The following is a 27,867-nucleotide window of genomic DNA, read 5'->3' as shown; positions in this document are numbered from 1 at the left end:
TAGGAATGGTAAGGACATCCTTGCCTTGTGCCTGATCTTAGAAGAAACACACCTAGCTTTTCATTAATGGCTTTCCATAGCATAAACATCCATGCAACCACCAGCCTAGTGAAAAAATAAAATGTAGCTGACACACCAGAAGCTCCTAGAAACTCCGCCCCAATTTCTATCACCTACCTAGAATTTAACTAGTATCTTTAATTTCGTTATAATCACTTCTTGCATTCTAAACACTGTAGTCTAGTTTTGGAACCTTATAAAGAAGAAATCACACATACATATTTAGGTTTTTTACTCAACATTAGGTTTATGGGATTCAACTGTGTTACTATTGCTATACTTTATCCATTTTTATTGCTGTAGAGCAGAGGATCAGCAAAAATTTTCTGTAGACAATAATATGTTCCAATCCTTCATCAACCTCAGACCTGTAAATAAGAATTCACTACTCGCTCATCAAATTTAAATAACTTTTTTAAAGTTCTGTCATACTTTTCAATAACAAATATTAAAGTTATAAATGAGGAGACAATTGTTTCATGTCAGTGAAAGGAATAATAATGTTTGTAGTGTTTCTCCAAGGTATCTCTATTGAGTCCAATGACAGAAAAATTTAGAACTAAATGTCTAAGACCATAACCAATACGTTTCTTTTTTTTATACACGGTTTCTGCTAAGTTAAAAAATCCTAACTCACAATTATAGACTGTTGGGAATGGCCACAGTGTTTCAAGACTCTATCAGATGCTCTAAACAAAAGAGTAAATGTGAACCTAGAAATTATGAAGATTTCTTACTGCAGACTACTTTGACAACTTTGTCAGATGCTGTATCGATAAATAAGAATATCACATTCAAAACCTATAAAAATTCATGTTTCAATTTTTAAGATAATTGGGGTGTGGAAATGTATAACTTGGTTGTATTCAACTCTAGTAAGTACTGATTTTCATGGTTCAGACTTTTAAAAATCAAAACAATACTCTTTCACTGATTCTTTCACTGAAGAATGAAAAGGGTTATTGACTGTTAAGCAAAAGTCAGATTTCTGGCAGTTAAGCCATTATATCACATATCAAGTGCCTTATCACAGGGATGATGCACTAAATACCTTTTCAGATAAAAGTCGTGATTGCCAAGAAATGTCTTCCAAATAATTTTCCTAAAACAAGTATTGCCTTTATCATTCTTTCTACCAATTTCTAAACAGCAACTGAATTCTGCCTTTCTATATAATCACAAAAACACATCTTTTAAGTTCATCCTAACAAGATAGGGAATCAGTCTTTCCAGTACACTGAGCTGACAAAATTTATATATTTTTGTAGTGGATTATGGATAAAAATTCATTCCAATTCAGTTTCACTATGCAAAGTGAAAAAAAGGACTTAATGTCTCTCTTACTGGAAGGTGGATTTAAATAGATATATTACGATAGTCTTATTCTCAGATGTAAAGAAATAGAAAAGAAAAAGAAAGAACTAAAGTTTAGAGCAAAAAGGGATTATGATGGCACAACTGCAGATATTAAATCAAAGGAAGTTACCTTCTTTTTATCAGAATACTCTCAAAATTCTGAACAGTTCTCTGCCAGAAGATAAAACTAAAACTAATCTATTTTGCATTAAATATTATTATTGCAAATCATTACCTTATGTTACTACTTAGAAAATGTTAACACAAATAGGAATTTTAAGTTACCAACCAAAACACCTGTATATTTTGTACAGAAAAAAAATCCAAATATTTTTATCACATATTTTTCAGCTAATACCTGAATAGCCACAAAATCTGAGGGATGGAAAATACAGAGTACAGATGACTTACATTTGGAGGGTTAGACTTTATTTCGCTCTCCCAGGATTGAGGAGTCTTATTCTTTGTGCTTACAATGCTCCTTTCTCCAGGGTATTCTTCTACTTCCAGAATAGGTCAGGACAAAGCTTCAACAGACTTCTATTATTTGTTTGATCTAGGGGGAAATTATACTTTTAATCAATTATTACAAAATGCATCAAACTTTTTCTTACTGTGCTGGTGGGTGGGGGCTTCTCATTATTTTCTGTTGGATCTGATGTGAACAGAGAAAATAGGAATTGCCATTGTTGAATATTATAATAAATAAATCAAGTACTTTAAATTAACACCACTAAAAGAAACCCACATCTATCTTCTTTTTCATTTTTATGGCTAAGCAGCATAGCAAGAGAAAATTAATATTCAAAATCCAAATGACTACAAAAGCCTACTCAAATGTATTTTTAAAAGACTTTAACATAATTTTGCAAATCCATGAGTTTGAATGGACTGGCAGAGACGATTAGGTATCAAATATTTTTACTCATTCATTTTAATGTCTTAGAGCTAAAGAATTACAGGGTGATTAGAAAAGTGTAAAGGAAAATCCATTTTTAAAAATTTTAATGGAATAATAAAAAAAGATGATTTCAAGAGAATGAGACAGACTAGAAACAGACAGCAGAGGATCTGTAGGCAGGGTAAGAGCTCTGGAGTAAAAATTTTAAAGATGGTACAAATGTTAGGAACTGCTACTTAAACAAAGTATGTTGATCAAATTAAAGTATATAACATGGGTACATCCTAAATCCAATTTCATGTTAATTCTCTAGCAAATCTATAAGATGTAAAATATAACACATACTACCTTTACAAGGATACAGAAATGTGACGTCCAGTTATCTGCCCTTTGGTGGCATGAACATTCATAATTTTAAGACAATTAATTGTATTCTATAAATTTTATCAAATTATAGTTTTCTAATAATGGATATTTTCTGCCTCATTAAAATGAAATATTAAGATAAATGTCTTCAACTGTACCATACCCTAGACCACACTCTCTTGCCTTATCTTAAAGCTTTCCATTAAATAATAAATGAGAACATAGGGGAGCTTTTGGAGAAAAATTGGAAATAAAACATAGATGTTTTGGGGGAAATACATTTAAAGCCAGCTTTTGCTCAGAAATGTAAGAGTATTACACTTGTGATTATTATTACAAAAAGATAAATGTGATGGGATTATAGTAAACAAAGTCAATTGATATCTATAGCAGAATAGCCAAATACAAAAACCAGATATATGTAGACAGAAGAGTGCCTCTTTAAGCCATCAGTATAGTCACAGATTGATACTTGTGTGATCACCTTTGTTTTTAACCACTGTAGGGGACACCTGCAATCATTTACTTGGCATACCTCAAAATTATTTCAAGGTGAAACAAAAACACAAATTAGGCTACCAAAAATTAAAGCTCTGAGAAAGAAAATACACAAGACTAGATTTTAGGATTACAGAAAACAGCTGTTTTCTTTTCAAAAGATTCAATTAATCTTGGTCTAATTTAACAGTCTTTTTACTACTCAAATTTATAAACATGCACTTTCTGTATGAATATCTCCATATGGTTTTTCAAACATAGGTAGTTCCACTTTTGTTTCTAGAACACAGAAATGATTTTGCTGCATTTTGGATCAGTGAAGATCAATGTGCATTCCTTTAGGGAAGCCTTTTGAACTGACAAAGGATGAATGATTGACATCAGTAACAAATACTTTTTGTTGTCCTGGACTGACATGTCATTTACAGCAATACCTATGCTAATTAATGCCACACATATCTACCAGATGTGTCAGAGAAATATGCCAGACCCTTCACAGAATATAGCTTGAGTGTGGCTAAAATTACATTATAGATATGGAAATGTATCCCTTTGTGATATAGAACTAATCTCTCTCTCTCACACACACACATACACACACATGCACACGTGTGCACATACACAGAACATACTTTCCATGGTAAAGAAAAACCTCACTGAAACATACAATCAGCTATACCTTGTCTTTTCCATCAGTGAATTTTTTTTTAACAAAAACCAAACTCTACCTTACAAAGTTCAAATACATTATAAACTTAACTCTAAAAACGACAGGACATAATTATAAAATACAAGTTGTGGCCTTCACAAACTATACTATCATCATGACACTTTACCACATTATACTGAAATTTTGTTCTCAGAGTCTCTCAATTACACTGGTAGATCATTAGCAGTGAGAACAGTGTATTAATCATCTTCATTTCTCCATTCCCTAGGACATAATTTGGTATACAGTAGGTACCAATTTTTTTTTTTTAAATAAAGAGTTAAGTTCTATAAGGTCATCAAAATTATATACAGCATTTTTTGTCAGTAAATTCAGTATATACAAAGACAGAATTATTAATGTTGGCAACCAAAACCTTTGTCATGAAATCATATAAACTGGTAAAGAGCTCATCTTAGTGTCCGGCTAATAGCTAGCACTCAATAAACATGAACTATAATCAAGGTGAGCATTCCTCCTCGATTACCTGGGCTAGATGAGGTTCATACTTACTGTAATTATTCATGGTTATCCCTTTCCTTCTTAAAAGTATCCCAGCTTAGATGATAACTACATATTCACTGGAAGTATCATTAATTTATTATTCATTCATCATTTGATTATTTCTTTTTATCAACAAATTTTTGTTTTTCTTTTTTTCCATGATGCTATTACATGAAAAAATATTTTGTTGGGATTAGAATAAACAAGATTCCATTCTTTTCACATTAACAAATTCACACAGATGGTCAAAGGTTTACTAAATTCTCATGTCCTAGAAGTTAAACATTTTATAATCAGCATAGGAGTCACCTCCTAGCTGACAAATCCAAATGTGAATTCTTAATTCTTGGTTTGCTTAACTTCTCTCATTCACTCAGCTTATTTTTCACTCCTTCCTTCTTAAAACTCTCCCTTTGGCTTACATGACACCCCTCTTTCGGGATTCCTCTCCTACCTCTCAGACCTTTTTTCAGTGTCTGCTAGTTCCTATTCTTAAGGTACCTCCTCAATGTCGCTTTTCTCAAGACTTCACTCTGCTCCTCCTCTGTTCTTAACAGGCACTCTACTTCCAGGATTAACCTCTACTTGTTGCTAATGGTTCCAAATGTATATATCCAGTCCACCCCTTTCTCCTGACCCTCAGATTTAAAGCTCCTACTGAATATACAATCTCCTTGCTCCAGTCTTAACTCCCTCGAACCCACACTCCACACTACAACCTAAGTGTTTTTTACTTTCTGTTTGGTTTCTGAAATGTAAATCTGGTAATATTCTTTCTAGCCCAAGGGAATAACCAACAGTTAAGGAGGGAATGAATAATGAAGTCCTGCAGAGTATTTACAGGCAACAGAAGACAAGGGGGGATATCCAAGCCTACTAGAATCCAGGGAATCTATTCCTGCTATCTCATTTGTAATCCAAGTATGTCTCACTTTTAAAAATTATTGCATGCAGTGGTAAGGTTTCAAGACAAATATTACTAGAAAGAATAATATGGTAGACAAATACATCATAAGGATCAGAAAATATCACTCACAAAAGAGCATTCAAGTTCTCTTAAATATGTACCAATGATTCTATAAAGTCTTTTCCAACTCTACAATGATAGTCCTCTTCCCAATTCTCCAATGACAATTTCAAATTCATCACCCCTGCACCATCAAATATCTTCAAACACCTCTCTCACCGTTACTCTTTGCAGAATACACCCAACCTGACAAAGTTTTCCAAATACATGTTTTCATAAAATACCCAAAAATAAAACTATAAAGCAGCCAGGCACAAAATAAGACAAAGTTGTAGGTTCTGTGGTAAAGTCTCTAAAGAGGTGGTTTTTAACCCCCCATGAGATGACTGTATTTGCTACTTCATTTGTTGTGTAGGAATGCAGGCTTTGTCTTACCAAATGTGAATTTTCAAGAGAGGCTGGAAAAGCATGTGTGTATGTGAGAGAGAGAGACAGAGATGTAGAGAGAAAGATTCAATTTTTAAGATTTAAGAAGTTTCATATTTTTTTAAAAATGGTAAATATTAACAAATAATATCTGCAAGCTCTATAAGGGTCATGGACCACCCCTTTTTGACCTCAAGGTCAAAATGAAGGGCTAGCCTATGACCTAAAAGCCATGTATAACATGGTTTCTTAAAGAAAGTGTGGTCTGTGTTCTGACCAACCAATAAAAAATCTTCTGATATAGAATCCATTTACATGTTAAGAAATGCTTGCTATTTAATTTCATTATCTGAAACAGCCTGTGAGTGCAATTTTTCATTCTGTCTTTGACTCAGCTCTTTATCCTCTACTGCCTCTTAAACATGTTCACTTGAATATTCTGGTTCTGACCCTTCTTCAAATTAATAATGGCTTATATATCTTCAGAATTGCATCTCAAACCTTTTCTTTACTCAAGAGCACTCAAGTTTTCTTAAATATATACCAAAAGATGTCTCTATAAAGCATTCTAAAAACAATGTCTCTTCTACCTCTATAACAACAGTCCTCTTCCTGTTTCTCCAATGACAAGTTCAAATTCATAGCCCTCATCCACCAAATATCTTCAAACACCTCTCCAACCATTAATATTTGCAGAATACACCATCTCTGACAAGATTTTTCAAATACATGTTTTTATAATCTTTTAGACTGACATGGGGGAGGACTAAAACACATTAATACCTTAATTCAATAAATTTGACCTCAAATCATGCAAATATTTCCCTGGCACCTTTTCTTACTAGCGTATCAATTAGTGTCATTTAACAGGAGGGGTTCCTTAATATCGACTAAATAAACCAAAACTTCTTAGCCTGAAACCTAAGGCCCTTCATCATAGTATTTAATGTCTCTCCCGTATATTGTTCCTCTTGGTCTCTCCTACATTCCAAAACCAAACATTTCATGCTTGCCTTTATCAACATTTAAAGTCTCAATTTGCTCCATCTAGATTGTCTTTCTCAAATTCTATTTGTTCAAATTGTACTATACCTTTCAAGCTTCATTTCAATTATCATCACCTCCATGAAGCACTCCCATATTTCCTTAGCCAGAAGTAATCAGCTCACATAGCATTTTCTCACTAGCCCTCTGTTGAAAACTGTTCACTTAATCTACCATCTATCCATATATCCAATTTTTCACACGTAATTAAAAACTACTGAAAACAGACTATGTCTTATTCATATGTCATTCTTAGAAATAATTTTTAATAATTTTCACTACCATTATTTTCAAGTTCTAGAAAAGCCTGTCAAAAATATGTGTCATGGAGAACTATCAAGTCATTATTTGACTTATTCTGTAGAAAACACATTTAGACAAACCATACTAAGGTAGCCAAATAAAATATTTGGTTTTAAATATCCGCTCTGAAGTTCTAAATCAACATTAAAACTTAGAACTCAAAACAAGATTACAGGTTTTTGGTGAAAATCCTGTTATATGACAATGTATTTTAAATGATATAATAAATCTCCCTATAAAGACTCCTGAAGTAAACCTCTGCATTTCATGGAAAGTAAAATCAAAACCAGTATACCCAACAAATCTGGGGTCACTCAAGGTGTTACTTAGAGTTAGAAAAAGTACAAAATTATATTCCAAATTCTACTTTGATTAGCAGTAAATTTCAGAAAATGGAATCTTCACACAAGAGTTATTTCAGGGAAGAGAACTTATTTACATGAACTTTCGGTCAAGTATGATGCCGGACATAAAATGAGCTATCAATGAATGACCAAGATCTTCTAATTGGGAAGACTTCTTTTGTCTCTGGCTCACCCCACCCCTCCATAGTTTACAGGAGAGATTCACAGAAGAAAGTAATTTATCTAAGATCTCAGAGCGTGTAAGTGGCACAGATGGGACCTGAGCTCAGTATAACTGTCCTAATCCAGTAGTCTTTCCTTTCAGAGCCAATGCAAGCCAAACTTACTCAAAATTTAGTTAATACATAAATATACACATAAAATAATTATTTCTATTAAATAAACACATATAATTACATATATAAATAACATCTATAAATTAGAAAATACCAATATTCTTTGTACTTGTGGTCTACAAAGCAGGCTTATTACAACACGTTTAATTTCACATTACACATACTTCACTTATGTAGTATACATGTTTATAACTGCAGAGTCAAATAAGGATATCACACTTCCAAAACTAATAATAATCTTCCATTCTCAAAAGGGCACAACCAATATCAGCATCAATAGATATACATTTAAAGGAGATCGACTCATTTTATGCATAATTTCTGAGTAGTTGATTGTATATTAGCTTATTTATGAAGTGGGGAAAAAAAATCTCAGCCCAAACAAGCAGGAGAGGGGGTAAAAAAGACTACCTTATCTATATTGCCCTGACAATTGAGTTTGGACAACAGTATTTTCTAAATGTACCCTATTCAGCGCTGGATATGTAATTACCTTCAGTTCATAGTCTAGACATTAATGCTTTCATAGTATTTAAGACTCCTTGTAACATGCTTGCAGCTTTAAGTAAGCAAGGCTAAATCTTGACCAGATAAATTAGCAAAGAATGCAATAAAAGCTGCAATAAAAGAACTTTATCCTACAAACCTTCAAGTTGCTGCTAAATGAGATTTCTTTGAAATGCAGATCAGTTGAACTAGATTAGTGAATTTTAGCTCCTGTCAACATCATAACAAAATACAAATACAATTGTTCACTGGCCTTATCTCCATGCTTCCATCTGCTGCCTTGTTATTTACTTTCCTTGATTTACTATGCAGATCTAAATAAGGCACATCAAGGAGGGCTTACAACACAATGGCTTCTTAAGCTTTACATCAAGGTATTTGAAACTGAAGCCAGGAAAGGGCTGCCATCAAAGACATATCTCTAATGAACTTCCATATCAGAGAAGGTTTGGTATTTAATACTGCTGTGAAAAGAAAGAGCTACAAATCAGAATGGCCTATGAAAGAAAATGCCTACAAATCTTGATGAGATTAGCACCTCTGAGAATTAATATCCCAATAAAAATGATGTCTGGTACCTTGAAGAGTTAACTTCCAACCTTTGCAAATATAATGCACTGTGTCAAGAACAGGGAAATCATTTGACAAGGTTAAAAGGTCAGGGAAGAATTTTTAATTTTCCCCCAAAGCTAGAAAATAATATTCTTTTACTCCTTCTTATTGTAAATCCATGTCAGAATAAACACACTTCAACACAATTAACAAAATTAACAAATTTTTATCATTTCTTTCTAAGTCATATACACAATTTCTCACAATGAAAATTAGGAACAACTTCACACTAAAATAATGTAATCTAAAATGACAGCATGCAACATTTGTTCATCAATTCTAGTATTTCCCTTTCTTCCCCCACAGCAAACTATGACAACACAGAGTAAAATCTTCAATTTGCAAATCCTGAGGTGCCATTTTTATTATATGCCACTACTCTTTTTAAGAAATATAATAAAAAAGGAAAGAATTTCCTGCCACCCACTCTTCCCCCCAATTGTTATCCCACTTTCATTTCTAATGTATCAAAGTTGAATAAGAAAATAATTCAAAAACATTAATGAAAGTTTCCAGCAAACTCTGCTTGCGTTACTATTTGACAATTTTTTCCCATAAGCCGTAAGGTCTATAAACAAATAAAACTTTTTTTTTTTTTCCTAAAGAAAGCATTTCAATCATTTATGTCATTCTATAGCAAAGGAAGATCCCACAAGCATGTTCTGTTCCGTGGATCAATCGGCTCCAAACCAAAGTAGACATGTTGTCGACTCCAGTGCCTGGAAATCCTGCTGCAGGCTCACCAGATGATGAAAACTGAGGTATGCAGTGTATAGGGGCCCCACATGGCATTCGGTAGCTTCTGGGCATGTCAAACTTCACAACTACCCTACAGTCAATGACAGCAAACACCTTCCCTGTTCTTGCCTCCAAACATAAACTTGCCTCTCTACCCTCCCTCCGAATTACGGGCAGTCTTCCAGAAATAAAGCCCCAAACAGTAGCAACCTCCCAGGACTACACAACAGAAATCACAGTTGTCTTTTTACTGGATTTCATTTCATGTAGGCGATGTTCCAGACTTATTTACAACCACAAGAGACTGTTACCTCTTCTTGTTTAATGAAATGACAAAACAACAGATTTGCATATGCAAAAGCAGGTGCTGTAACAGTTTGACTACTCTTGACCTAAAGCATGTAAAAGAGGTTTATCTGAAACAGCTGTCTCAAAGGTATTGGCGCTCTGATGGGCAGTCAAAACTCCACCATCTGTAGAAGTGTGTGTGTACAAAATGGCAACAGGAATTAAAAACTGATCAATAGACCTTTCCTCATCTTTACCCATATGTTAAAATCCCAAGATGTGTACATATTGGGCTATTTTACCTATTAGTCCTAGATAAGGTAACTAAAATAGGAATGTCAACATGCAAAAATAATGTGTTCAATTGATCATTTCAGAACAATTATTTTCTCTATGCTTACATACTATAACACACCAGGCACTAAATTTTAATAATAGCATATATTATACAGAAAAGTTTTCATAGGATTAATAATTCTAATTGCTGGGATAATAACTAAAATAACTACACTACTGGATTTAGGCTACCCTAATTGTTTTCCTTAACTATTTTATATATTCAAGTTGGTTTTTAGATCTTAAAAATAATGAAATTGTGCACATGAGTTTCTTAATCTTTCTTACTTTCAGCTTCAAGTTAGACAGGTACATTTTTCTACTGAGATTATAATTTTCTCTAAAAGAGGAGGCTACTTTTCCCCTTGTACAATAAAGTAGAGAAACAGATCCAAACATGACCCCTCACTGAACAGAATGACTTGTTTCTGAGTTATATTTGCAGAAGGTAGCACCATACGCCCCAAGCTCCAAGTTAGATGCTCTTTCTACGGTCTAATTTGCTTGTCAAAAGATGTTACAATCACAAACCTACAATGTCTAGATAAACTTAGTATTGCATGGAAAAAAATGCAAACTATTTCCCTCACTTTCTTTAGAAATAACAAATTACTTTCAGATAAATGCAAAAGGTTTGTAAAGTCTAAACTTTATAAATAAAAGGTCCTGGTGCCACATGACTGAAAAAAGAAAACAACACACACACACACACACACACACTCACACATGTACATGAAGTTTAATTAAGACCACAAACCATGTCTCCTTTACGAAAGAACAGAAACAGCATAAAGCACACAACTTTCAAGCTGACATAAAAATAATGAACTACTTCTTAAACAGAAGTTTCACAAAAATCAAATTTAAATCAGACCACAATCTATTACAAAAATTAAGTTTTCTCCTTTGATTGAAATAGACCCACTTATTTTAAATGTTTTTGCAATTTCAACTGTATGTCTTTGAAGTTTTGTTTCACGTCAAGGAATCTTAACATTTTGCCGCCATAGTATTTCTTTGTTTGACTGTGATTTTGTTAGTCTATTTGTTGTTTCAATGACGGGGAGATGGTATCTGATCATGGGAAGGAAGAAGGAAGGTCTATACCTGCAGGCAACTGGTTTGAATTTTTCCTTTGTGTTTTTTCCTGTTGTGTCTTGTTGCTTAAACATTTAAGAATTAAAATACCATTTAGAGAAAAAAGCAAGGGTATTCAGTGGCTGTTTCTAACAACTGAGATAAGACATCATTACGACCCTTTCAAAGCCCTTCCAAATTTTTAAAAACTAAAATTATTTACTCAATAGGTTGTAACTGCCTTTTTCTGAGCCACAGTAATCCATCATGTGAATAAATATTTAGACAATATTTTAAATGTGTACGATGTACTTGACAGAATGCCACAGTTTCAGGCTGTCGTGTAAATACAATCTGATCAAAAACGTTCTGCTTGTACAATAAAAGCCCAGCTAGAAACACAATAGTTCAGCCAACGAGAGAAAACTGATATCTAGGAAAACCCCAAAAGTGGAAAGTGACCACCAGTGACATAAACCATTGCAATTTTAAGACGTTTTCAGGTTGTTTTTGTTGAAGCAGACATAAAAAATACACACCTATTTTAAGCACACATTAACAAAGCTTCTCAAAAATTTACCATTTGTGAAAAGAAGATATATCTATTTAATAACCAACACAAGCAGCAGGAAAAAAACGATACAGTAGCCCTGCATGTACCAATAGGGAATCATTTCAAGGTACAGTGGTAAGTGAAAAAGCCAGATGCATCACAGTCTGTATGTTTATATTACTATCTCTGAAAAAAAAATTACATATAGAGACACATATATGTTTATATATACATTGACTATTTCTAGATAAATATCAAGAAATTGATTATTGTGATTGCTTCCTGAGAGGGGGAAATGGATATTTAAGACAGTTCTTCTCAAACTGTTTTATGACTGCACAGACATAGAAACCAATACCAAATGTATGGCACATTGGGACAAATGGAGAGCCAGATGTCCCACACCTCCCTTGCTTTTTGGGAGGCTAAAAACATAACATCTCTTCACAGCCTTGTAGCACAGCAGGTTACAAGGTATTATGTATTACCTGTTTTTAATAATTAAATTAAAAATGAACAAACTATTTAAAGCTTATCATTAGAGAAGGGGAACTTCATGTATCTGCTCAATCTTACTGCAGTTTAAGTTTTGTTTTTTTTTTAAATTAGTACCTGCTAGAAAATCTAATTGTACTTTAAATGGTACTCCCATAATCCCTGAATCTTTCTTATTTATAAATGCTGCTGATAATATTTTATAGAGCATATACCAAAAGTACTCAAACCAGAGTTCTTTGTAGGGTTTACTACATCCTTAGTATTTCAAAAATTCCAAAGGAAATTATTTTTTATGTGAGATATGGATACTAAATTAAATTTTATCCATGATTCTGTTATATTTTGTTTTTAATTTATTTTTAACACATACTTACATAAAGCAGGTAGGTCAAAGGTCTCACTTGTTACCTCAAGAAGCTCCAGCTGACATTTATTTTTATTTGATTGCAAAAATGGAAACACTTCATTACTTTAATGAATGCAATTTGTTAGCTAGATAAAAAATATTTAAAGCATGGTAAGAATTAATAGTAGGAGAAATTCTTGGTGCTGGCGCTGCTAATGTTACTCTAACCTCAGCAAACTGTAGATGTGTGCTAGAAAGCACTTATCTGTAAAGAAAATAAGACTTGACTTTATTGCACTATTTTAGTTTGTTTTCATAGTGGAACTATGTAATAGCTTTTTTATTAGTTGGCATGGAAAAGCTTATGCTGATAATCGTATATATTTGGCAATTGTTTATTTATAATATGTGAGATGACGGTGGTGTTTCAGGGAGAGAAAAAGTCAAGACCAATATTCAAAAAGCAGCAGGTAAAACACTGGGACTAAGAAAAAAAGACAAGGAGAAGAAGCTCTATGTGACTAGAAAAAAAGATGGATTCAGCACTTTTCCCATCAGGAGAAACATCCAATATGCCAAGAAAAAATGAGGAAGATTCGGTGGCTTTGGAATATTTAGGGAGTTCTGAATACTGATTCCCATTCTGCTCTAAGACCTAATTATTCAGACAAAAATATTTGCAAGGGCACCATGTCCAGACACTGTCTTCAGCACCAGGAATTCAATGATGCAGCACCCACTTGGCTTTCAGAAAGCCAAGGGTGGTGGGTGGAACTGGTGAACAATTGGTGTCAAATATTAACTGCATGGAAAGAGGAATTAAAGACATTTTAGGTATAAAAATAAATAAAAAGCAGTAATCCAAATAAGAAAGAATGAAAATCTGAACTAAGATAGTGGCAGTGGAGATGAAACGAACAGGTCATATGTGACAGATATTTATTAATTAATGTTCATTTCACTTGTGATTGACTAAGAGAAAGGAACAAAAAAGGGAAAATTGAAAACAGCTTTCAGGGGTTTTGGCTTGGTTTTATGGAAATGGCATGTCTTTCAACAATTTAAAGAATATAGCAAGGAACACACTCTAGGAGGGTTTATACTTGTGGTCGTGGCCTCCAAGAAGGCCACCAATGATCCCCACCTCTGGTTTCTCTATCCCATGTACTCTCCTCCTCTGGCATGTGGGCTGGACCTTGTGCCTTGTTTCTCATGAACAGAATAAGGCAAATGATGGGATATCATTTCTATGATTAGGTTTCAAAATAACGGACTTCTGTCTTTCTCACTCTCTCACGTGCTCACTCTGATGGAAGCCTGTTGTCATGTTGTTACCCTATGGTTAAGCCCACACGGATACGAAATGATAGGCCCACATCTTTTGCGTGAATAGGACAAAAAACTGAAGAAATATTCTTCCAACATACAAAAACTTCAGGTTCAGCAAAGGAGTCACTTACGCAAATGAAGAATTAGTTAAGTTCCAATATACATGTGTGTTATTTCACACACATCTTTCCCCTTAACAACAACAAACTATCAACCAATATTCATATTGGAACTAAACACATATATTCGTTAATCGCAGCCATAAGCTGGCTGCAAGCACAAGAATTTAGCAAAAACCAATGAAACCATTCAAAACCTCTGACATGGGGCTTGAGTTTTCTTGAGCTAAGAATAAAGTATTTTATAGTAGCAAAACAAAATTCTTTACGTGTTTCTGCCTTTGTATGCGTTTATGTTTGATACAGAGTTGCTTGTACAGAGTGGTGAGTTTCATTTGCATTATAGCCAAAGAGTAAGATAAAGTAAACCTTGTACCTCCTAGACTTCGTTGATTTATCTGGATTCAGAAACCAACTCAGTCATTTTTGATGGTAGATCTGCACTCGATACTATATAACCTTACTGTTAGCTGCTTAATGAATACATGTTGAATTGACAAGAATGGATTCCTCTGCTTTACCACCCTGATAGCAAGTAAGATTATGAATCTCATCTTGTATTTTCTTGGCTTCAAATAGTGCTCTGCTCATAGATTCAATGAATGTTTACAGAATGAGTAGAGTGGATGAATGAACGCGTCCCTCCATTAATCAGTAACAGGCAATGGTGGATTGAGGAGGGTGTGATTGATGGACCTTGAAAGGAAAAGAAAGAGGAAGGAATCATAGATACTGCTTTAGGGTATGTCATTCAGCAAAGGAATTTTATTTTCACACCTTTTAAAATGAAATTTTGGCAGCATCTTTAGAATAGATTTGAACATTATAAAGGTCAGAAACTTCGGGAACGCTAATTGTTAATATGACACTATGATATAAATTTGTCATGGCATATAAGGAAAACGATAGTTATTGCCATTGCTGTGTGTGACAGGCAGGAAAAACAATAGACATGTTACTTGGCAACAGGCTGAAACAGCATCATTATCACCATAGAGTCATGGAATCTCCAAATTGGAAAGGATCTTAAAGGTCATCCAGTCCAACATCAAGCTCGACAGATGGCCATCTAGCCTCTGCCTAACCATTTCTAATCATTGTTACTTGTCATGGTAGCCAGTTATATAGTTGGATAATCTTAGTAGTTAAGAGATTCCTTAAATCCAGAAAAAAATCTGGCTCTTTAAAACTTCTTATTGTCCCTAACTAAAAATTCAGAATTTACATAAAATACATTTTGTCCTTACATGGAATGGTATTGAGAAAATGGCACTGGACATCGTATCTGAGGATTTGGATTTGTGTCACAAATCAGCTGCTTGTTAGTTTATTCTTGGCAAGGTCACTTAACCTCTGAGCTTTCTACATATATAAGCTAGCATTGTGATGGGAATCAAAAAAGATAAAATATGTTATAGGGCTTTGCAAACTATAAAATGCTATAAGGTACTATTTTTCATTCTGACAACCTTTTGTATATTAAATATACTGTTTCTCTTCTCCAAGTGCAACCACAGTTATCTTTTGTAGTGAGATATGGTTTTGTGCAGAGGGCAGAAAACATACCTAACTATCCTGACCCAATAATTTTAATTATTTAAATCATCCCATTTTTAGGAGTATTTATTTAGTATTTAGTATTTAGCAGTAATTATTTAAATCATTCCATTTAATTTAAATCATTTAATTTAAATCATTCCATTTTTAGGAGTAAGGGTAAACTATGAAAGGAAACTAAATCTCAAGAGAATCTAATCATAGTGCTTTAGAATATGACTCTGATAAATCATGTCTTTTAGAGTAGTACTAGCAAGCATATTTTTAAATGATAAAAAGATTCTCCATTATTTTGGGGATATTGTGGAACATAGTTTGATTTCTCTATCCAAGCTGGAAGTGGGCTCTTTAAAAATAGTATTTTAATTTTTCTTTCAGAATGCTTTGTCCTTAAAGATACCTCAGAGTTATATTTAATTTTATCTTTCATTAACAGCAGTACTTGCCTAATACTTCAGCCTATGTATGATTTACTACTCAACATGGAGAGAAAGGAAAAGAAGGCTATACAATTTATTAAGACACAGCCATACACCGGGAAATAAAGTGCTTTGAGTTAAGGTGGATATAATGTAACAGATGCCAACCAATTCCTTTTGAAGAGATTTTAAGTTAACATAAATGGTATGATGCCATGCAAAATTTAAGCTCTTACTTTTCCAAACTTTTCTACTTGAAATGGACCTTCTGGAAACTATTCTAAAGGTTTCCGGATACTTGAAATTTCATCCATGCCCTGATTTGAAATTCATAACATATATTTTTTAAGTTCTATTTATTTTTATTTATTTTTATTTTTTATTTTTTAAGTTATAATGCTTCTTTGGAGTTTAACAGTAAGAAAAATGGTATTTTTGTACAAATTATACTGTTTCTGAAATATTTGTGCTTCCTAAAGTTAAAACTATCCACCGAAAATAGAAAAATAATCTGATTTTTTAAATGATTTTATAAAACACGTATAAATGTCCTAAGTCATTAGCTAGAAAAATTTCAGTTTGAGGTCCTCTTTTGGGAATTAACGCCTTTCTTGAGAGGCTCTAGTAAGAATTCCTTATAAGGCCCTATTTCTCTGTTGTTACAGTGCTCTGCTTTTCATAGCTGTCCAGTTAATGGCAAATCACTTAATGACACTGGCTGAAATGCTTCCTTCCCACTCATGCTGTTTCTTGAGAGTTTGCAGGGAGCTCACTCACAAACTTTTGTGGGTTCTTGGTCTTCCCTTAGTGCCTTACTACCTCTTGCCAGGGAAGGAAGAGTGACTCATCTATTTGGTAAATATGGTCCTCTCTTTTATTTCTCATTTAATTCAGAACCTAGGTGGAAAGAAGGGAGATTTATTGGGCCATTTACGAGATATACCCCACCCAGCATAATGAAATTGTCCGACGGGAGTTCCGAACAGCAAGATTCAAATCAGTCTAAGAAACTGTAATGTTATCGGTCTTCTACATAAGCCAGGCTTCAGCATAACTAGTTTTCTAAAAGTCTTACACAACTCTGTGCGGAAATTATATACACTTGGGGAAGACACACCGTTGCACGTCACAGAACAAACTGCTAAAGCACATGAAGTGTCACAAACACGTTACAGGTATGCCAAGCTGCTGATCCCTTCTGCCCTCAGGGTGGCTAGAAGAGCCTGGGGCAGCCAGGCCCCTCAGGCCAATCACCGCCAGTCACAGGTTAACCCAAGGTGCTCTCCAAACGCCATCACTTTCTATGTATGTCAGAGCAGGAATGAGGCTGGGAGGCATTTCCACCGAAGTAGTAGCTGAATAAAAAAGCTCAGCTGCAACAGCTTAGTTACCTACCAGCGGCATGGCACATCTTTGGTCAGGATATAATGGACTGTGGGTATAAAATGAGAGACTACTTTTCTGTGGGTTAAATTATAGAATTTTAATACAAGCCACAAACAAATAAACACCCTCACAATATTTCTGTGTCCTCAAATAAATCTCACGAGTCCCTCACTACTTACTATGTGGAAATAAAGAAACGGGATGGTGGCGCACCCTAAAGAGTCAAGCCATGGGCAAAGAGTTCACCTCGATTGACAGAACATATTTGTTTCTGGGCAGATACTTGTCTCTGCCTATTAGCATCGCCTCTACTTGGGTTATAATTATGTAAATATAAAATAATTTTAATAAAAAATAAAAAAATTGAGTTTGTTGTAAGCTAGGCTCTAGAAAGTGAAGAATTGCTGGGAACTAACTTCACGGGATTTTTGTGGAAGAAAAGCACAACAGAAGTCTACAAGATTACTTGTTTGGAGCTTATCATACATAAACTTGTCATACAACCTTGATTTAGTGTTCTCAGGGCTCAGTTACTTTATCTGTTTCCTGAGGATTACAAAGCCAACAAAATCCAAATGTTGTTATAAAAAAGGATGGATTTTAAAAAAGAGAAAGACTTTTAAATACTGTAATACAACAGCGATGTTAAATAATGGGTACTTGGCCTAAGGTATAGCGGCAAAGAGTATTTGCCCAGTCACCAAAAAACTAGTGAGCTGGGGACTCCAGCAATATGTAGAATAATTTTAGTACAGCTGATATATAAGCGGATAAGAAGTATCAAGAAGATGAGCATGAAATAATCACACACTATAATCTAAGGAAATAACATTTCTAGTTTCATCTAATATATATATATATATAAATTTCAGGTTTTGTCTAATATATATATATAGATATACATAGATATATATACACACACACACATAAAAGAAGTCTTGTTATGTTTTATACCCTACATACCTTGGCAGAAGCCAAACCTGGTGACAGACGGGAACTGTTCCCTGCAGCTTCCCCCTAAAGCAAGCGTTCTCAGTAAAGCCCAATAGTTGAGAGGATCCAGAGCCTGAATATCTAGGCTTAATCTTGGGCAAATTATTTAATCTTTCAATTCTTCAGCTCAAACATGAGAATAAAAATACCAAAGACTTGTTTTTAAAAATCAAAACATCTAAAGTACTTAAAAGCATGCCTGGCCTACAGTAAGTCCTAAATAGTGTTAGATATTTCTATTTTCAACAGTGCCACAAGTCCTTACCCACCCCTAACTCCCCATCATACCCAATTTAGCCATACTAAGCCTAGAGATGCAGAAATGTTAACATTAATTTTTTAAAACATTAACATTAACTAAAGTCCACATTTTGTTTCTGTTTCCTTAGTTTTTACCAAATGTCCTTTTCCTGTCCAGGATCCCATCTAGGATACCATATTACATTTTGTAATTATGTCTCCTTAGGATTGCTCCCCTTGCCTGTGACAGTTTCTCAGACTTTGTCTTTGATAACCCTGACAGTTTTGAGGAGTACTGGTCGGGTATTTTGTACAGTGTCCCTCAATTGGGACCTGTCTGATGTTTTCCTCAAGATTAAACTGGGGTTATGAAATTTGGGGGTGAGGGGAGAAGACCGTATGGGTACACTGTCACTTTCATAACATCATATCAAGTATACATACTACGACCATGACATATCACTGCTGATGCTGACCTTGATGAGCTAGCTGAGGATGGGTTTGTCAAGTTTCTCTAATATAAATTAACTCTTTTCCCCCTTTCCACACTGTACGCTTTGGAAGAAAGTCACCATCCATAGCCCACAATTAAGGAGTGAGGAGTTACGTTCCACCTCCTTGAGGGTAAAGTATCTACCTAAATTACTTGGAATTCTTCTACATAGGAAATTATTCTCCCACTTGTACAGTATTCTCCCACTTGTATGAACTCATGGTTATTCCACATATTATATTTTTATTTGAATATAGCTTTATTTTCTGGCATTACAAGAGCTCCAGGTTCATCCTGTATATTTTCTGCCCCAATCCAAGAGTAAGTCCCACTTCTCCAAGGATCCCTAGTTCTTTTATTAAAGAATGGTATTAGAAACCAAGATATGGGTGCTAAGTATGCTTGTCACTTTTAGGCGCTCTCAACTAACAAAGGAAGGAAATACGTGTGTGTATACTAACCAGTGTATATACACATAGCTATAAATATTTCTATACGTAGCCATCTGTATCTACATTAAGCTCAAGTTTTCGTGAAGCTAAATCTAAGCCTGGTGTCTCTGACTCTAAGCCATTACCACAAGATCATTCTAGTCTCCTTCCCTTGCTTATCTGTAAATTTCAAACTAAAATTTTGATTAACACATGGTCCCATTAAAATATTCATAAATAAGACATTTTTTCACTAATTTTCTTGAGCTTCTCCACATTCAAGGAATGGCACAACAAATCTATGGGGAACGCCAGCATTTTGTAGATGAAATAACAAAGACTGTACAGATAACCAACTTTTTCAAAATCAGAGACAGATTTAAAACATCACAGATTTCTCTTTGATCTCATATATAACACTACTTGAATCACTGAATCTACTGCTTTATATATTTTAAATTTCAAAGCTGTTCTCATTTATATTTACCAACAAGCTATATTAGATCATCATTAAATTTCTCATACATTTTTCATCTAAGTAAACATTTATTTCTTCCTCTTGAGACTTTACCTTTAGAAAATAAAGTGTGAAAGGAGCTGAGCGAGAAGTGACTATGTATTCTAAAACCTATACTGTTCACGATAACAAAGAAAAAAAAATCCATACCACACCTTGCGTAGCCAACAGCAATGAAAATAGCACCTTTGATTTGTTATTCTGGTTCCACTCAGATTTTCTTTGTCTTTTTTCTTTTTAATTTTGCCTTTACCTACAAAATAGGCTTTAGTCTTAACTTGAAAAAAAAATGGCACTGAAGATCAGAAGCACAAGATTAAAATGCTTTCATCATGAGTTAAGTTTCTAGTTGGTCATCAAATTAGCAGCAAGATTAAAAACCAAGTAATATCTGAATCTAGTGAAAATCAGTAAAATACACATTGCTAGAGGGATCAGAAATTTGTGTCACTTTTCTGGAAAGAAATTTGGCAATGTTCCCGATGTTTTACTCCATAATTCTACCTCTAGAAATATACACTAAAGAAATATTCACAAATTGGGCAGAAATACATGCACAAGCCCTGTTAATAATAGTTTTATTTATAATGGTGAAGAACCAAAAGCAACCTAAGATTATGGAAAGAATCAGGTAACTGTGGTGTATATTATACATAGTATATTTGGTGTAATGACCACCTGCTGGTCACTAAATATACTTAGAGTTCATACAATCGCAGAAAGTGTTTATGATATGTTAAGTATTTTAAAAAGGTATGGTATAGGAGATAAGATGTCTATAATTGTGGTGTGAGAAATTAGAGGAAACCTCTCACTAAGGAGTATCTATTAAGCTAGTGAAAATTAGTAAAGACAATAAATTATTTAGCCTCTGGTGAGTCATCAAAAGAGGTGTAACAACAGAGAAACTTACTCATGGAAATCTATGAAAATTCAGTAAGAACAGTGGGAGTGTGTGGCTTTCCGGCCAGGCACTGCACCCATCCTACACAGCTCTGTATTTCTAGGAGATGGCAGCCAAGGAACAGTGCCCATCTCCCCCCTTCTGTGTGGATTTAGACATCGGCGAATGTTGGTGATCTCATTTTCCACAGTTCTGTGTTGCAGAAAGCCTACGCCAATCATGTGGTAGCAGCTGGCTGGCAGTGCCTGCTCACCCATCCCCAACTCCCTGTAGGTAGGGAAGATTCGGGAGGGGCGGTACAGAGCACAGCCTCCCATCCCTACACAGCTCTGTACTGTAGGAGAGCAGCTTCTGGGGGCCTGGCAGCTGCCTGGCAGCTCCCAAATAGTAAGGGGGGGAAAAAGTCCTCATCTCTAAGGAACTAGAGATCAATTTCTTGTCTTAGGAGTGAGAAGAAAAGGGAGAAGAGAGAGATGGCAAGAAAAGGCGCTGGGCAGAGGCAAGAATTAAATAACAAAGAATTTTATAATTTCATACTAAAGAATGTATTTTGCTCTTTAAACGTTAGAAGCCACAGGAAAAGTCTAGTGAGGGGAAAAGTATTATTAGATTTATGTATGGAATGATTATTCTGGAAATAGAGCAAAAATTGGTGGGAAAAGTTGAGGATAGAGAGAAGGTAAGAAATCTGATGGGAGGCCACTGGATTAATGAACTAGAGAAAAAGCAGTGGATATAAAGAAGAGTAGATATAAAAGATACTCATCGTGTGATCATGTAACTTATTCTCCCAGAGGTTCCCTGTAGAGAGAGAAGGGGACATTCTTAGTTACTCTGGGACCAGACATAAAGTGGGAGTTTTCTAGCACACTGTGAGGTACTCACCCTGCCAGACCTTACGTAAGAGAAGTCCTTGGACTGTTTCCCTTCTGGAGCCCTCTTTTGGTCTTAACCAGTCTCATAGTTTCAAATAATGTCTAAATGCTAACTTACTCATGTTTACCTACAGCTCACATCTGCTGCAAACTCCAGGATATTATAGTTATTTGTCTACTTAACATCTATAGTCAGATGTCCAATGGAGATCTCAAACATGGCCAAAATTGAATTTTTGATGTTCCTCCCCAAAACCTGCTCCCTTTACGGTCTTCTCCAAGTCAGAAAAAGGAAGTAACATCCTGTCAGTTTTTTAGGTCAAAAACCCTGAGACAACTTTAACTCCTCTCTCTGTGTCTCAAACACCACATTCAATCTGTCAGGGAATCTTACTGGCTAACCCTTCAAAATATATCCAGAATCTGCTCTCCTCCCTCACCACCATGACTATTACTACTCTTCAAGCCACCACCATCTCTCATTCGGATTCTTGCAATAAATTCCTAACTGGTTTCCTCCTTGGTCCCTTCCCTGCCTTCATCCCTACATATCTGTGAGCTATTTTCAACAGAGCAGCCAGAGTGGTTATGTTGAGGTAAACCGTGTGGTGTTACTCATCTGTTCAATGGCCTAGAGTTGTCTGCAGGTCCTATGTTCGGTATTCCTCGGTCCCCAATTCTACTGCCCACTACTCTTTGCCCTTGCTTGTTCTGCACCAGCTGCACTGGTCTGCTCACCATTTCTGAAACTTGCCAAGGATACTTCTGCTTCAAGACAGTTGCCTTTGCTGATCCCTTCCCCTTCAGATAACAGCACAGCTCTTGCCTTCACCTATTTCAGATCTTTGTACAAATGTCATCTTTTCAATAAAGTCTTCCTTGGCTCCTATTTGAAATTGCAAACCCCACTCTCCATCTCTCTCTCTCTCTCTCTCTCTCTCTCTCTCTCACACACACACACACACACACACACACCTACACACACTCTTTTCTTCTCCGTGGCATTTACCACCATTTCACATTCTTCATCTTCTATTATTTTATTGTTGGCTTCCCTTCAAGAGACTACAGCCTCATAAGAGGAGGGATTTTTGTGTGTTTTGTTTCCTGCTATATCCTCAGTGCCTACAGTACATGAGAAGAAGTAAGTGAGTGAATGACTGACTGAAAGAAGGTTTCAGGGATGTTTATAAGCTTCACTTATGCAACTAAGTGGATGATGCCAAGACAAAGACTGAAAGAAAAAAAAATTAAGAAAACCAGGGCTATGTTTTTAAACTAAAATAAGATAAAACCATGTATAATTTTACAGAAATGTCAACTTTATTAATGTTAGTGCATTTTAATAGGTAATTTGAAGGAGAACAAGGATAATTTTTGGTCATGGCAAGCTATGATTTAATATCAATTCAACAAAGCTGATGGAAATCAAAGTTTCTTTTTAATTATTTTTAAATTTCTTTTTAATTATTTTTTTAAATTTCTTTTTCTGAGAAGACATGTGATGAAGCCTATCATCTACATAGTCACACTCGCCAAGAAAACTTTCAAGCTTCATTTGTGAAAGGAATGCGCTTACTCTTCCATATATAAATCATATAAAATATTTAACATGCCTTTTGCACTCAGTTCTATCTTGCAAGTACTAGACAACACGGCCAGGAGACCACAGACACAGTTATAGAAGAGGACAAGTACAATGTCCCTCAACAAGTGATACCTTTCCTCCCCCATACAACTCACGTAGCTCTGGAGAATTTTCACAATTCCAGTCTTCTAAGTACACGTATATAAATGCTTTTTTCCTAGAATCTCAAAGGAGACACATTTGTAACATGCCTCTATTTGAGAGGAAACAGGGGAAAGTCCTCAGTTCAATGATCAGCTTGGCAATTCTGGTTTGAACTGCAAAATTCTGTTTTCTCTTTTTGGACATTTCTCTTTCTGCACATCCTTGGTAGCAGATTCTACTGATATAGTTACAATATTTTAGGGAAGTGAGTTAAGAAAAAATCACTAATGCTGCCCCAATAACCTTTTCCAAAGAGGTCACTCAGATGTTGTTTGCAAGGTGTGCGTGTTTGTGAGTGTATGTGTCTGTGTGAGTGACGACATGTGACTATGCACACACACGTAGCGGGTTATTTTGGGGGGGGGCATTCATTAAGAAGTTAAAAGGAATTTCCATTTTTAGGTGGTCAAACAAAATCAAGATCTTCCCAATTTTACTCACCATAATACTCGGTCTTAATAAAGTGTAATTTGTAGAGTACTGAAGCAAATGGACTCTTCTATACTGATGGGGATAATTAGAGTGTAAGAGCCTCACAGACTAGAAATTCTAATGCAGCCTTTTATCAAAAGCAGTCACTCTGCCTCAGCCTGACAGTTAACAACATATGATCTGGTAAACAAATACTTTCACACAGAACAAAAGTGCCATTAAAGGCCAAAACTGTCAACACAAATTCCATTCTTACAAGAGAAAAAAATACGTAAACTGTTGATCACCTCTGGTTGTCTTAACTAGCATGGAGGTTGTCATGGAAACATTTCTGCGAAGTTCACAGTGATGAAATACAAACACTTCCAATTTAATTGCTATTAGGTTTAGCATACCAGAGTTTATTTATACTCAGTGTGCATTATGATAAAATGTAGTATAAATAAAGCTTATAATGATCTAGCATAACAATGCTAACATTTCCTTTTAAAAAATTAAATGAAAATGAAATTCAATGGCAGTTTAAATTTTTTCCCAGAAAAAAGATAAACTCCCAATTTTCTCAAATACCTACTCTGATGTATTCTTTTTCTGCAGTATATGATTTATTAAAGTATTTCATATTTTTACTTCTATAGCATGTGATTTATAAAAATACCTACTTCATACACTAAAAATCAACACATAAAATATGTTAACATAAAAATCCCAGTATAGCAGAAGTTTAAATATTCTAAGTTAATTTTTCACATCAATGATATGCAATTATTAACCTTTAAGAATTTCATTTCATTTTGTGGTGATAACATACTAAGAATGGTTTTCCCCTAAACTTTATTTTTCTTAATTCTGCTTTCTTAAGAAAGAAATCTATGAAAGTACCGAGGAAAAATCACATTATAGACATGTGTACAGAATAACATGTTCACAGAATCTGATTAAATACATACTTAATTGTGTGGAATTTTTAAGAGCTAATCTTTCTGGTGCATTCTAGAGAGAGATTTTCTAAAAGTTTGACCAAATTTTTCTCAAGAAAAGCATTTAATGACATCCAAAAAATATAACTTAAGACTAAAAAGTAATATTTGAAGTTTTTATTAAATGCCTAACATATTCCCAGAAGTAAGATGATTACTAGGTAGAGTACAAGAGAAGAATAAGAAAGTTCTGCCTTGGCCAAACTTGAATTCTAGTTGATGACAGAAAAGTGAAAGTATGGAAAGCAATTATAGAAAAACACAAAGCAAAATACTGTTAGGGTTAAATTACGAGGTTCAGCCTCTTCTGTAGTGCTAATCAGTAGTAAAAGAGGAAAGGACTGGCATGGCTTCCAAGCTTTCATAGGAAAAGTCAGATGGCAGGACTCACGGTTAGACATTGTCAAAGTATACTTACTAGAAATACTCTGAAAACACATGAGTAGTAAAAGTTCAATTTTACTATGATTTTCTAAAAACACATGTTTTTTTTTTTAGTCTGAGGCCACCTTACCAGTCAAAATAAGGTCTGCCACATGGCATTGACTCAAAGTTGTCCAGTAGCTAACATACTGAGTATTTGCAATAGCACTTCAATACCCGATAATCAATATGTGTGATCATGGCAAAAATGCACAAACAAGTTGATACCAATTGTGTCTCCAGGTCTCAACAGACCGCAAGCAACATATATGAAATAATACTACTATCCTGGTTCACTAACAATAAAATATAGAACTTGAGTTCCAACCTTTGAATTTTAGTCTGGGGTTTTCCACTAATTATCTGTGTAAACTCTGACAAGTCACTCCTGTAAGGCTGAGCTGTGTTATTCCTAAGGAACTTCTTGCTCCATAATTCTAACATACTATGTGCTCAGCTTCCTCCCCGTCTTCTTGAATGGAAAGGACAAATGAGAATGGAAGATGTAGTATCTCCAACATAACCAAGTCAAGAGGGAAAGGTTCTGGCAGCCGAACATCCAAGGTATTTCAGGCAACAGAAGCACAGAGTGTTTTCTATGTTCAAATAAGAAAGACAGAGGATGAAAACCAACATGTCTAAAGTTGCTATGAAGAAGGAAGCCATTTCAGAAGACTAGAATCTTTAAAATAGTATGATTCTATATTTGGTTGTTTAAGAATTCTGGATTTCCCCAGAGAACTTTTAACTGAGTTTTCATCATCAGAAAGCATTTATTGAGTGCCTATTTGTATGAAGTGCTACACAAGAAGACATATAGTCATGGTCCTTGAATCCCTGGGGCTTTAAAAATCTGTGTCAAACAACACTAAAATGGACATGTTCAAGAATATATAGATGGGAGACTAAATCTATTTAACCAAGAAATTTTTAAAAATTCAATTTTTAGAATAATTTTCATCCCAGATTACTAATTTGAGGAGGAAAAAAAAACTTTCTGAACTAAAAATAAAGTTTTTAAAATAAATCTAATGATAGCAAAACCTGGGTGGCACAGTGGGTTAAGCATCCGACTCCTGGTTTCAGCTCAGGTTGTGATCTCAGGGTTGTGAGATTAAGCCCCACATCTGGCCCCGCATTCAGTGTGGAGTCTGCTTGAGATTCTCTCTTCCTCTCCCTCTGCCCCTCCCACTCGTGCTTTCTCTCTCTCTCTAAAATAAATAAATAAATCTTTTAAAAAATTAAATTAATTTAATAATAGAAGATCTACACTGAAGATATAAGAAAGGCCAAGTCTAAGAACCTGCATCATAAGCAAAAGGTGAGTCACTGCAGGGGGGGAAATGAGCCTTACGAAGATCTATTTAATAATAGTTTACATTCAGATTAGAGGTGGTAACCTGAAGTTGAATTCCCTGCGCTTCACGATTATATTTCTTTCATTTCAGGGTAATATTGCTTAATGATCAACCACAGATGATTATGTTAACTAAAGACAATTATGTTATGCATTGATGAGGAATTGGAGAAAATCCCTTAGATTTAGTTGCACGTTAAAGCCAAGGCCTTTTACTGCCTCTGATGGTAAAACAGTAATGATAGAATATCCTTAAACTGTAAAAAGTACAAAGGAGAAAAACAAGCATAAGAAAATTTACCACATGCAGTTCTCTCCTCATCATTTAAACTAACTTAGTCATTAACCCAGTGGCCCATCCCTAATATTCTAACATAAGCAGATAAGTAGGTCATGTACCTATCAATTCTCATTGCCAAAACCAGCCACAAATGTTATATCATTACTGTTTTGGTATTCACCAGATATTTAACAAGAAATATATTCATCTTATTTCTATATTTCTTTTACTTTTATTTTCTAGTACTGACTATACACATATGCAGCTACCGTGATACATCAAATAAGGAAGACCCTGGAAAGGAGAAAGAGAAAAGGAAAGGTAGAAGAAACCATGATTTTAAATTCTCTTTAAATTCCAATAAAGTTGTAATTACAAATAGTCACTTGACAAAACATCTCTGAACAAAACTTCTACTAATCTCTATGCAGTTGAAGAAAGCAAGGAATATTTCCAATAAAATTCATAAACTCAAAAAACATCTGTCCTTTTGGCAATCACTTCTTTCTATTTTATCAACCCAATGCCTTCTTTGTCTCTTTATAGTCTCT

The 27,867-nt window shown here is 34.7% G+C and overlaps 1 protein-coding gene across 13 annotated transcripts in view; it reads right to left on the bottom strand.

Moving 5' to 3' along the window:
• The window catches only part of FOXP2 (forkhead box P2), a 543,660-nt gene that overhangs the window by 476,630 nt on the left and 39,163 nt on the right, over positions 1 to 27,867 (bottom strand). For 10 of the 13 annotated variants that reach the window (XM_057304321.1, XM_057304320.1, XM_057304317.1 and 7 more), the window contains one exon: positions 1,828 to 1,972. The exons of 2 other annotated variants lie outside the window; for them this stretch is intronic. The gene's annotated coding sequence lies outside the window, so the exon portion shown is untranslated. Of the gene's footprint in view, positions 1 to 1,827; positions 21,979 to 27,867 lie in introns of all 13 variants that reach the window. One more of the 13 variants, XM_057304318.1, reaches the window with a different exon arrangement.

The sequence above is a fragment of the Ursus arctos genome, unplaced genomic scaffold, assembly GCF_023065955.2.
Source record: "Ursus arctos isolate Adak ecotype North America unplaced genomic scaffold, UrsArc2.0 scaffold_3, whole genome shotgun sequence".
Lineage (NCBI taxonomy): Eukaryota > Metazoa > Chordata > Mammalia > Carnivora > Ursidae > Ursus > Ursus arctos.
Note: the sequence above shows the minus strand (reverse complement) of the source record. Positions and strands in the feature narration are given on the sequence as shown.